Source organism: Amborella trichopoda, chromosome 9 (genome assembly GCF_054954075.1).
Source record: "Amborella trichopoda isolate Santa Cruz 75 chromosome 9, AtrichopodaSantaCruz75HAP2 v2.0, whole genome shotgun sequence".
Classification (NCBI taxonomy): domain Eukaryota; kingdom Viridiplantae; phylum Streptophyta; class Magnoliopsida; order Amborellales; family Amborellaceae; genus Amborella; species Amborella trichopoda.
The window spans coordinates 5,715,001-5,728,339 of record NC_142344.1 but is presented as its reverse complement, the minus strand read 5'-3'; the positions used below and the strand labels follow the sequence as shown (position 1 = coordinate 5,728,339).

The window sequence follows — 13,339 nt, the reverse complement described above, 5'->3', positions numbered from 1 at the left end:
GGGAAAATTATATATATATATATATATATATATATATATATATATATATATATATATATATATATATATATATATATATATATTATATTTATCATTATTACAAATATATCCGTTTTTAAAACTTCATAAGACTTCATAAGACGTCTTTTATAAAACAAAACTGCCCATTTTTTGTTTTTTAAAAACCGAAATTTAAGAAATTTTGGTTTTTAAAAATCCAAATTTTTATGTTTTGCATTTTTTTGAAAATCTGGTGCCACCAACGGCTGGGAATAGTTAATTCTTAATAAATTAATTAAATAAGTATTGTGGGGATCAGAAAAGATGCATGGTAGAACTCACTGTGGACATTTCTGTGGTGCTGGCAACCACGTCCATCAATGCCAACAATCGACCAATCTACATCCAAATCAATACACTCCATGTGCTAACCGTTGTGGTCTCTCTCTCTCTCTCTCTCTCTCTCTCTCTCTCTAGAGCTTCAGCTCAAGCACCAAATACATTTCAGGCAAACTCTCATTTTCCACTGAAACTGGGATACTTTGGGGGGTAATATTCACTCTCTCACCATATTCTTATTGAAAAAAACTTACATTTTCCGTTACTCAGCATGGCTGCTAACTCTCTAAACTCATCGCAGAGGATCTCTCAGTTTCTATTGAAACAATAAGCATTGGGGAACTCTCTCTGCGCTGCAGAACATCACTCAAACCAAAAATCGACTTGCAGAGTAGTCTGCATTCTTCTCTCTTTCCCTCCTAAACCTCATTGCAGAAGCCTTAAAAACTCTCTCTCTCTCTCTCTCTCTCTCTCTCTCTCTCTCAATCAAATCTGTTCCTGCAAAAACTCAACGCATGGCACCTGTCCTTGAACCGATCGTGCTTCTCTTTTCATGGGTTTTCTTCCTTCCCATTTCAAAACCATAACCTTCCTCTCAAACCCATATCCTTCAGCAGCTGAGGAAGTATCTTGAATACCCACCAGCATTGAATGCCTGGAACACCGCTACTGATCTCTGCTTCTCACCTTCTTCGTCAAAAGTAAGTATTGTACGCAAAGATACCTCTGTCACCGAACTCAGAGTTGAACTCAGACTGGTTGGCGAGAAACCAGTAAAGTATGTGGATGGGGCTGCTTTTCGGTTTTTCAGGCTCATTAAAGTTTTTGAAACATCGAAAATAGGTAGTTTCATATTTTTAAAAAAAATTGATTTGAAGTTCAAAAAATGGACATATGTTTAATAACAGAAGGATTTAGGTATTTTTATAATAACAGAAAATAAAACAGATATTGATGTAATTTTTCCCTTTTTTCTTATGCTTTTTATAGGTGCGTGAAGGTGACTGGTATGGATGCCTAGAGTTGTAGCTCAATCCAATGTATTAAAAAAAAGAAATTTAAAATTGAGATTATCGGGCATACTCTAAACCAGTGTTTAAAACCCAAATCAATTGTGTGAATCGGCAATCTGGGAAACTGGTCTAGATTTGTGATCGGCTCAATGATGTGAACCATTCTCCCATATGAAAAGCGGGCAATATAAATAAAATTGAAAGCAATAAAAAAAGAATACTAATAAAAAATATAAATCAATGGGACCAGGTGATCTGGATTGCCTGAGTCCTTGACAAAATCTCCCATTTCAGAACAGAACAATTTTGTAGAAACTGGCTTGTTTCACAGTTCTGATTGGGAATTGGGTCGGTTCCCAATGATTCTTGATCTGAATCAGCAATTTTTAGTTCGGATTGGATTGAAGCACTACTCTAAACCATCTATTTTATGGTGACTCATAACAACATTATTTTCTTTTTTATATAATCCAGACTATACATTTTGTTGAACATAACATGAATGACCTGTGATCTAAAATCTGTCTTTAAAGAAATATCACCCTCTAATGATACAAATTTTAATGAAAAGTTAAAACTGGCTACTTTTCAGATATCTAAGTTTTTAAAATCCGACACTTTTAATTAAATAAAGTTCTCAAACTTGCAAACATGCAATCAAGTCAATTTCAGACATCAAAATATTCAGTTTCAGAAGTTTAGAACTTCCTCTTCCCATAGAACTTGCAGCTTATAATTATCAAGCAGGTCCTAAAAGATGAAAGCTATAGACTTTTGAAATGTGGAATTTTTCTTTTTTATGTCTGAAATTCACAAATAATAAATCTCTTAACTTGTATGGAAATTCTAGAAAGTATGAGAATTTGTGTTTGATTGACTAATCTAGAAATTAATCAGTTTAACTGTTCATTGAAATCATTAGTGATGGGAAGGTGATATTTCTTAAAAGAGAATTTGAAATCGCAACGCATCGATAATACATTGGATAGTTTAAAATACATTAAAGAAAAAAAAAATGTGGTTATAGGCCACCACAAAATAAACGGTTGAGAAGATATCTAATTATTTCAATTTTATTTTTATATATAATGAATTGTGCTAAATTTGAGGCATCCATACTTCTTACCCTCATGCACTTGTATAAAAATATATAAAATAAAGGTTCAAAAGTAAAAGAGACTCGGTATTTACGAGTCCTTCTATAGAAATGTAGAAAATAAAATGGTTGAAATACCCTGAATACTGTGGTCATCTAATTTTATTTGAATTATTTTTTATATATTATGCTGATACACTCAGTGAGACTCACAAACACTCCGAATTTCAGCTTGATTTAATGCTGGAAAAAAATAAAAAATTGTTGAAGATAAAGATAACATTTTCAAAACGAGCAAATAATACACGTTGTAGTTCACTTAAAAGACTGTCCATCCCAGCTTTCTAATCATCGGACGGTTAAGAACTTGTTGTGTATTTGAATTTTATGCTTTTTATATACATGGGAATGAGTTGAAACAAAATGAAAAAATACTCCTAAAACCTTAAGGGCTATTTGGTCATTTTATTTTGCTCGAATTATTCTTTCTGTGTCTTTCTTATGCGTCCCAATAGAGAGTGCGAGTGCTCAAACCTCAAATTTTCATTCAGAGATGAAAAAAAAAAGAGGTACATGAAACAAATTTCAATCTAACCAATTTGGAACTGCTCCTTGCTGGGGTTTAACCGAGGGAGCAAGTATACAATTTGCTCCATTTATCTGTACAAAACGTAAAACAAAGGGGGAAAAATCAAAGGGCCCATGCGATTTTGCAAAATAAGTACTTGCACAAACCTAATCTTTCAAGGACCTCAAATTTCAGGGATGCGACCTCATCAACCTTGCGACTAATCTTGATATGCACTCTAACAATGCCAGTAAGAATTGACGCCAACATGATTGAACAGATGTGCGGACGCTCAGCAAAAACTCAACCATGACTTTTTTCAAAAAGGAGTAGTATATAATATAACAATGACTATTTACTTTTAATACAATGCGAGTCATAATCACTCTTATACGTTCGATTTCAAATTGGGTTGCATTCACATTAGGATGAGCAACAAACAAATCAAAGCAAGTAACGTTAAAGGGGGGGGGGTTGCATTCACCTGGGCATGACCATCGCCTGGGTTCGGCCACGAGTCCTTCACTGCACCAAATATGGCATGGTTAAAGAAGAAAAGGCTCGCACCATCAACAGGACGATGGCCAACAGGGGTAGCACCCACAACCCTAATGGGCCTAGCATCTATGGAGGAAGCAACAAGGGTAATGATCAAAATAAGAGAGAGAAACCAGTGCTTGGGTACCAAAACCATATATATTCCTAGCTTTGAGTTAACCCTAGAGCGAGAAAGAACCTCTTGCCTGATGTACAGTACCAGTATTTGAGTAGCTCTTGAGAAAGAAAGAAACCCTCTATACATATATAGCGTTCCATAAGACTCAAATTCAGTGCGTGCAGCCGCAACTTATTGGTTGCCAAGTGGCCTTAGTAGTCAGATTTCTTTGGTGGCGGTTTCGATTTTTTCTAATTTCTCATAATTGGCCCTAGAAATGGAAGAGAGAGGTCAGTGGATCCTTTGCGGGTCCAAGTTTGCACTTTGGAGATGGCTTAGGAAGTAGTCGCTTCAAACTTGAGAAAAAATGATAAGAGTTTGAATGTTGAACTGCATACTGCTCTTATTTGACTGAATCAAACCTCTTTTTGCTCATGGATGTGCAGCCTCACCAAACAATATTCCGTTGGTTATTAGGGAATAGGTTCTAAATTTTATTTTTACATTGATAAGTGGGTTAAAAAGTTATTTGATTTTTTTTGGGTAGTTCAGTGGTGGGAATCTATAGCATTGATAATTTCAATGGCTAAAATCTATGTTATATTAGCATTTGGATTTCTTACAGTTTCTTGGCACACTCCCAAAATTGAAAGTGAACAAATCTTTCAAGCTAATTTTAGATGATTTCAAAACTTGGGTACTTGGTATTTCAAACCTAAGATAAACATAGGTTTGGGCGTTTAAGTTGGAAACGTGAGGATTGACTCATTTTTTTAGTAATCTTGGATCTGATCAACAAAGATTAATCTTTCGATCAATCTTAAAAAAGATTAGTCTTTCGATCAATTTGTGTGTTTATTAGTGAGTTAGGACAAGTTTAAATTATTTAAAATTTAAATTTTGGGCATAAATGCAGAAATCGAGTGTTCTCATCGTATTCTCAATTATTTCAACCTTCCGTGTGATTTTCAATTAACGGTCTATCAAGTTCAACCAAAAGGTAAATCAGTCTAGGGATCTATAGTCTGTAGAAAACTCTCTCAGAGAGTGCAGCTCTGAGAGTAACTCAAATGAATTCTTTGGTGGCCCAGTTTTATGCTTAGAGTATATTCACTCCATACTAGATTTGCATCACATAAAGATTCTGTGTCTAGGTCATTTGACACTTCGAAGAATGTGAGCTTCCCATGACTCAATCCAGTCAAGCACAACCTAAAAGATTTCAAAAACCACGCTATTATACTTATAATTTCTATTTTTTATAGAGCAGAGATATAAGTGCGACTCTATGACTATGTCTACGAGTAACAATCGCCTCTGAGTGGTTTCCACTTAGTTGAGACTCCGTGTCACCACCTCTAGGATGCGTTTTTTGCCTTGGTCAATACTTGAACTGCAGATGTTACACTATGAATTGACTTCTCAGTCTCGGTAGAAGGTCCTAGAGCACCCTTCCAATGGACTCATAGTTGACTGGAGGAGTTTCTAGAGCGTAGAGACTAAGGGCAATCTTAGGTTGTGGTTAACTGAGAATACTCAGTTCCATTGGACCTGGAATCTCATTCCTTTTAGTGGGGCAATGTTCACAATGCTACGTTAAAGTCATGAAGAACAAATATTTATCACAGTTACATAAGCTGAGCTTTCTGCAATGGTTACCTGAGTTGGGCAAGCTTCCATCGCCAGTTAAGATACTCCATAATGCATATTCCTTGATTAAGAGTATGATCCAGAGATGTACCATGTAATCTTATATTTAGGCTTTAGAGGACCCTACAACCAGCAATTTTGGCATACTAGACATGAAGGAATGTCTTCAGTGACCTTGAAGTTTATGAACCAAGGCATGGTCATATTAGACAAATTTGACAGAGCAAACTTCAGAGATACCAGCAAAAGGTAATGTTCGCCATCACCCTTAAGCCTAAATATTGAAACACTCGTGCTAGCTTTGGAAGAACCCATATCCACTACAAAGTTGATATATATATGCATATTTGGTAGCTCAATGGGGATGGGGTTCGCTACCCATGGTGAGAATGGAATTCAAGATGTCATATTGTGGTGATTCGCCAACCTAACTATCTAGTCTTAGGCCCAACAAGCTGATGTTAACTGATGCACTGGCAAATACCATAGCTTTCTCAAGCCCAGACCCAATAATCCTTGGACATTGAAGAAGCACATATCCAATGGATCGATGATGAATGCCACAAGTGATCCTCTTTTCAAATGTACTCAGTGATCCCCACTGCTAAAGAATATGTGACAAGCTTTGGAGCATAAATACAAGTCAAAAGATGAAGGTAGGAAGAAAATTTGTACTTAATTAATAGCTAAGCTTTAAGATTATTTATGACAAACAAGTTCTCACCCAAGTGCATGAACTGCAGGTGAGATATTCTCAGGCAGCATGAAACTGGAGAAGGCCTTCCAAGTAGAGCTATCATTGCTAAGTTGCCACCATCATGGAAGGACCCTCAAAGAGATGAGGCACCTACATACAGAGGTAGAGACTCGACGGTGACAAACAAGTTCTCACTCAAGTGCATGAACTGCAGATAATCGCTAATGAGATAATCTTAGGCAGCATGAAATTGGACAAGGCCTTCCAAGTAGCAATCATTGCTAAGTTGCCACCATTATTTAAGGACTACTTAAATGTCTTGAAACATAAACCCATAGGCATGACCCTCAAAGAGCTGATGAGGCACCTACATATAGAGGTATAGACTCAACTCCGAGATTGAATGGAGGAGAGGTCTAAGGTAGTGGCTAGTAACCATTTTGTGGAAGCATCTGTGAAGAAGAAGCAGAAGTACAACGCCGGCGGAATCCAGATTGAAGCAAAGAAGATTGAGAAGATCACCGAGTATTAGTAAGCTCCCCAAAGCAAAGGAAAGTAAAAGCAAGTCGCTTCCTGTAATAAGGTGGCCCATTTCATTAACCAGCACAAGCTTCTTAAGTAGCAGTTAGGTGAATGTCACCATGTCCACCTATCTCTTCAAGTTTGGTTTTAGACTTATTTTCGAATCTAGCAAGTTTGCATTGTTGACAAAACATGTGGTTATTGATAATGATGTCTTATGATGAAATGTTCAAACTGAACCTCATCAATGAAAGTAGTACTACCTTATCTATTTGTATGCTTGAATCCTTAAATTTCTAGCATGGTAGATTCTTTATCTTCATCAAAGATTTTTCCCAAGTTATTCGGGGTTGGCTACATAAATTCTGGTCCACCATCCTACTGTATCAAGAGTCATACCCTCAGTGAAGTCATAAGCTCCTACATCTTTTCTCATTACTTCCAATCATGTTCTTTTGGGACTACCCCTTGCATTAGAGAAAATAAGTACCTTGAGTTTGTTTCCAAAATACGTTGACTAATGCATTGGTTTGTATGAGGTGTGCGTACAATCTTATATCTCAAAAGAAGTCTTTCCCTTAGCAGGAAGAGGTTCAGACTTTTCTAGAATTGATTTATAGTGATGTTATAATCATAGGGAAGTTTTTTTCTCAAAAGAAGTCTTTCCCTTGGATACCACAACATCATAATGGTGTTCCCAAAAGGAAGAACTATACACTCTATGCTCATCAATTCCAATCGTCATGCAATATGTGGGTTGAGGCAGTTTTGTTTGCATGCTTTCAATAGGATACTTTCATTCTATTCTCACACTCTATAAATTCTGGAGATATTGCATACCTTTCTTATGGTGTTGAGATGCCTTACATGAAACTACCTTCCTAGAAGAGGCCCAAGCATGACCCCAATGCTTTGAAATGCGTTTTCATGACTATATCGTCAATAGCAAGGCTTACAAGCTAAACTTAAAATCCAATGTAATCGTGGAATCTAGGGATGCAAAATTTTTCCACAATGTTTTCCATGATAAACACCAAAAGAACATGGAGACCAACATGTAAGACATAGGACCTGTTTGGTTCTTTGGAAATGGGTCTTTAGAAGACGCGTTTTCATGCATATCAGGCATTTCCACAGTTTGGATGCGTTCTAAACATGAGATTTCAGTATCCTTGTGGATACCTGTATCCACCTTTTGATGCCAACACGTGGAAATTTGCATTTCATCAAAATAGGTGGATCTTCACATTTTGAGGTCAAAACGTGGGAATGTGTATTCGACCAAAATAATAATATAATAATTAATGTACATTAATATATAATAATATATTATAACATAATTAATATGTTAACTATATATAATAATTATGTAGAATTATATATAATCATATATTACAACATAATTAATATGTTATTATACAATAATTATGTATAATAATTATTATATTATACATAATCATAATAATTATATAATTATATATCATAATTATAATTATATTCAATTATGTTATTATCTATCTGTACCAGGAAAAAGTTTATATAAGGTTGACACCTTAAATTTAGAATTAAGGTGCACCTCACAACTCCAGCGGAAAATGCTATTTTGACATGAGAAAATCATCTAATTGATCATCTCGACATTGAGATGTATGGATATGAGAGAGAGAGAGAAAAATGATTTTAAGTCTCAAAAATAGTGCATCTTCCAACACATTATCTAGACCGTCCATTCTCAAGATTTTTATACGTTTATAGATCTGCTTGATTGAACCATTTTTGAAATTTAAAATTTTATAATTAGAGATGAAATTAGATTCTCAGGCCATCCTAAAAATTTTCGATACAAAAAATTGCATCTACGACAAAGTTTGGAGTTGTACCTCACTTTGATTGTTTAAGGTTGCCACCTTTTGCAAACCTCACCTATTTAAATATTATTATAATATAATAGTTATAACCAGTGTTTTAAAAAACGCTGAGTCGAACCGGACTCGCCCGGTTCGACTCGGAAATCGCAAAACTGGATCGAATCGGTTGAAAAATCGGAAATCGTCCATTTCTAGAGAGAACCGGACGATTCTGTACAGTGACTCGCCGATTCACTGTACGGCATCGGCGAGTCGGAACAGTGAATCGGCGAGTCCCGTACGGGTTTTTTTTTTTTTTTTTTTTTTTTTTTTTTTGTAATCCATGATAGATTTTTTTGTAATACTTGATCGATTTTGTAAGGGATCGATTTTTGTAAGGGATGAAATGACCTGTAATTACAAACCATAATAATCAGTAAGTTCCCAGAATTTCTTTATAAAATTGCAAAAAATGTCATGGTATATCTGCCATATAAACGAACAGAACAGACCTCGGTAAGTTTGGTCAATCAAAACTCGAGTATATGATTTAATGCCTAAAATAGTAAATGCTTCTAACGTAAGTTCTTAAACATCAGTGAACATATATCAGTAGAGACATTGGTGCCTTACAAAATTCACATGTGGGAAAACCCGGCCACAGTGTGCAATTGTATGAACCAACTTTTTGATTTAGAGAAAATATCAACAGTAAAGATTTTTTTTTTGTAATTCATGATAGATTTTTTTGTAATACTTGATCGATTTTTTTGTAATCCATGATCGAATTGTTTTTGTTTTTTTGTAATCCATGATTGAATTTTTTGTTTTTTTGTAACCCATGATAGAATTTTTTGTAATCCATGATCGAATTTTTTGTAATCCATGATCGAAGTGTTTGTTTTTTTTTCTTGTAATCCATGATAGAATTTTTTGTTTTGTTTTTTTTTTTATTAACCCATGATAGAATTTTTTGTAATCCATGATCGAATGTTTTGTAATACATGATCGAAATGTTTGTTTTTTTTTTGTAATCCATGATCGAAATGTTTGTTTTTTTTTTTGTAATCCATGATTGAATTTCTTGTTTTTTGCTTTTTTTTTAACCCATGATAGCGTTTTTTGTAATCCATGATTGAATTTTTTGTAATCCATGATCGAATTGTTTTTTTCTTTTTTTGTAATCCACGATTAAATTTTTTGTTTTTTTATGTTTGTTTTTTTTTGTAATCCATGATCGAATTTTATGTAATCCATGATCGAATTTTATCGAATTTTATGTAATCCATGATCGAATTTTATGTAATCCATGATCGAATTTTTTGTAATCCATGATTGAATTTTTTGAAAATTTGTGATTTTTTTTTTTAATCCATGATCGAATTTGTTTTTGTAATCCATGATAGAATTTTTTAAAAATTTGTGATTTTTTTTTTTTATCCATGATCGATTTTTTTGAAAATTTGTTTTTTTTTTTTTTTTTAATCCATATTATTCAAAGAGAAAATGAGAGAGATGATGATTCTGAGGCCACCCTATCTCAGCCATATTATTCACATATCGAGTCCCAACGGCAATAGTGTAGGGATGAACACGACAATGCAGGTGAGCATAAAAGATGGACAATCTTCGGGGATTTTAGATTGGGAACACAACAGGGATTTGGAAATAGTCAAACGCTGCTAATATCGATGATTCGTTTTTAGATCGAATCAATGAATTGTTAAACGAATTCAATCAATGGCACCAGCGTGACCAAGAAGAACAATAACGTCATCTATCATTTTATTTTTAGATCATATGTTACTAATTTTATGCTTTATTGTAGTCCATGTATGTTGATATACTTATTCCATGATAATTATATGTTTATCCTTTTGCGTGATGTAAATTAAAAGCTGAATGGCAGTTCATGCAGGGAAAGAACATATCAATATTCGCATATTCATTCAAAAACATGAAAATTCTTAATGGAGTACCCTCATTTCTTATTGAATTCCTAAAAAAAAATATTTATAATAAATTTTAATAATTTTTTCGGATTTTTTTTAAGCTTTATTCTGACCGATTCACCCGATTCCCGATCCGGATCGCCGATTCACCGATCCGGATCGATTTTTTGGAAGCCCGATCCGGGTCACCGATCCGTTTTTTAAACCATTGGTTGTAAGTAGTTATATATTACAATATATAATTGAAATATATTATATTATTATAATAATATTATAATATGATATTATATTAATAATATTATAAGCTATTGTATACGGTGAGACCATTTACCGTGATTACAAAGATGTGAAATCCGATAGCTTGGGTGCATCATAAAGTTTGAAAAAATTTATTTTGAACTTTGATTTTGGTCAATGACTCAATTTCACATCCAATGGTCAAGATTAATTCTGATCACCTTATACTAAAGGTAAATGATCTTTTTATATACTTTCCCAAATTATAATAATAAAATAAAGAAAATGGTTTGATAGGGCTAAAGCCCTATCAAAATAAGTAAAGCCTCGTCTCATAACTCATCGAAAATTGCAATTTAAGCATTGAAAAAAAATTACAGCAATCATCTTGACTTGAACATTATGGTTGTGAAAAAAATAAAGGATTTTAAGCTCTAAAAATTGTGTAAATTATAACAAATTATCTAGACCGTCGATTTCACTTTAAAAATAAGTGTTCATAGATCCTCAAGGTCTATACCATTTTTCGAGTTTCAAATTTTATTGTCGGTATTGGAAATTGATTTTAGAACTATCCTAGAGATTTTTGTTGCCAAAAGTACTTTCCGGACGAGGATTTGAGGTGAGGCTTCATTTTGTTTTCATAAAACCTAGGTCCTATATAAACCTCATTCATAAAATAATATCAATACAATCCGAACAATAGACATGTATTTTTCAAATCTCTTATCAGATGCTATCCAAACAGTAGACACCCATATTCTAGGATATACCAATTCCATGAGAGACATCTCCCTAAGAGACCTATATCTAGGTAACCAAACAGGGACTTAGGTAACATGGTAGTCCCAACAACAAAGAATTTAGGAGAAATAGGAGGTCAAACGATCAACTAGCTTTGGTTTTGACTTCCGATGTTTCTTCTGGGAGAAGAACCCACTAGCTTGATTAACAGGCCTCAAAGTTTTAAGGCTCTACAATGCAGATGGATTTTAAAATGAAATTTAGGGCACCATGAAGTTCAAGACTAGAGAGTTTACTAGATATTTGAACCAAAAAGAGCGTGTTGACTTCTTTGATACTAATACACCAGAACGGTAACCATAAGAATACTCTTTAGCCTTGGCATTAATTTACCATCCAAGGAGTCACTAGCTGTATGTCAAGAATCTATTCTTCAATGGTGAACTAGATGTTGAGTTTTAAATACTTGAAGGCTTTATCCTGCCTACACACAAGAACATTAAGTGTCCATACCTTTGCAGTCATTATATGTACTAAAGCCATTACTGATAATGGCCTGAGAAGCAATGGAAGTTATGGGTTCACAGTTAGTGAGTCTGATAGTTGTGTCGATGCCAGAGTCTTAGATGCTATTGTGGTGATTATTTCTAGCATGTGGATAACATTCTCATAATTGGGATGGACTTCATTGTTGAGACTAAAAACCTACTATCTTTTAAATGGGATTACCTGATGTTATCCTTCGGATCGAGATGGTGAGAAATGTCGACTAATCTAGGTTCACCAAAAATTATGTCGGTCCTCCACAAAATGCTTTGGACCAAATTGTATTGAAATTGTGTCGGACTGACTTCTATATTTAAGTTGTGCCAGTTCGGTGGATTTTGTGCCTGTTCGGCATATTATGTGCTTGGCCGGCCTAGAGAGACAGTGGAAGACGAGGGTTAAAATGAGGACATTTTTGTCAAAAAAAAAAAAAAAGTCGCCTTGTTTGCTTGGTAGGGTGGTGAAAGGAAAAACAAAGTTACTTTTTCAGGATTATAGTTTGGTCCTATGGAGTTTCTTATTTTTTTCATTCTAGTTTTACCATCAGCGAATGTCTGAGCGACATTTATTTATTTATTTATTTATATTTGTGTGGTTCCTAGGATTAGACCGATTTTTTTTTTTATGACATAATATTGGAAACATCAAAACACCTGTACTTCAATCTTTTCTTACATATAGACTGATCTGGTAGTGGAAAGGTCAAACTCTATTTTTTAAAAAAATTAAAAAAAATAAAAAATAAAAAAATTGGAGTGATCCAATAAGCTTGACTGCCCTATCTTCGTGAAGTAGCCGCCCCAAACTTTGTAGCCTCGTATCATATACGATGACTATGATGATGATATGTGATTATATCATGTATATATATGATGATGATGATTGGAATAAAACAAAATCGCATGGTCCAAAATTTCACCCACACTATCAATTTTGGGGTGAAGAGGCAGTCCAATGTTTTGAGTGTCGGATAGAGTATGAACTTTTAAACGTTAAACCAGTCTATATTTAAAAAAGGGAAAAGTTTATATAGAGCCGAGGCTCTAAACAATCAAATTAGAGCCTATCTCAAAAAATTTACAAGAAAAAGGTTGTTTTGATGCAAAATATCTTCAAATTGATCATCTCGACATCAAGATGCATGGATATAAGAAAAAAAATAGATTTCAAGTTTTGGAAATAGTATATTTTGTAAACCATTTTTGGACCGTCAATTTTTAAGATTTTCATGTCGATCTACACTATTTTTTAAGCTTTAAACTTTATAAATAAAGATGAAAATATATTTTAAGGCTATCACAAAGACTTTCAGTATTGACACCGCATTTCTTAACACTATTTGAATGTAGGCTCTAATTTGATTGTTTAAAGCCTAGGCTCTATACAAACCGCATCCTTTAAAAACAGATCATAGTATGGAGCTGTTCGAATTTTTGGATATCCAAGTGCCTCAAAAGTGGGTCCAAATTTTTG

The 13,339-nt window shown here is 34.1% G+C and overlaps 1 long non-coding RNA gene across 1 annotated transcript; it reads right to left on the bottom strand.

The window, feature by feature from the left end:
- Positions 1 to 541: 541 nt before the first annotated feature.
- On the bottom strand, positions 542 to 3,568 carry LOC148780327 (uncharacterized). The gene is made up of 2 exons (XR_016041118.1): positions 3,501 to 3,568; positions 542 to 1,065 (listed from the first exon to the last, which is right to left on the bottom strand). It is a non-coding gene; the product is annotated as an uncharacterized LOC148780327 (long non-coding RNA).
- Between the last annotated feature and the right edge of the window lie 9,771 nt (positions 3,569 to 13,339).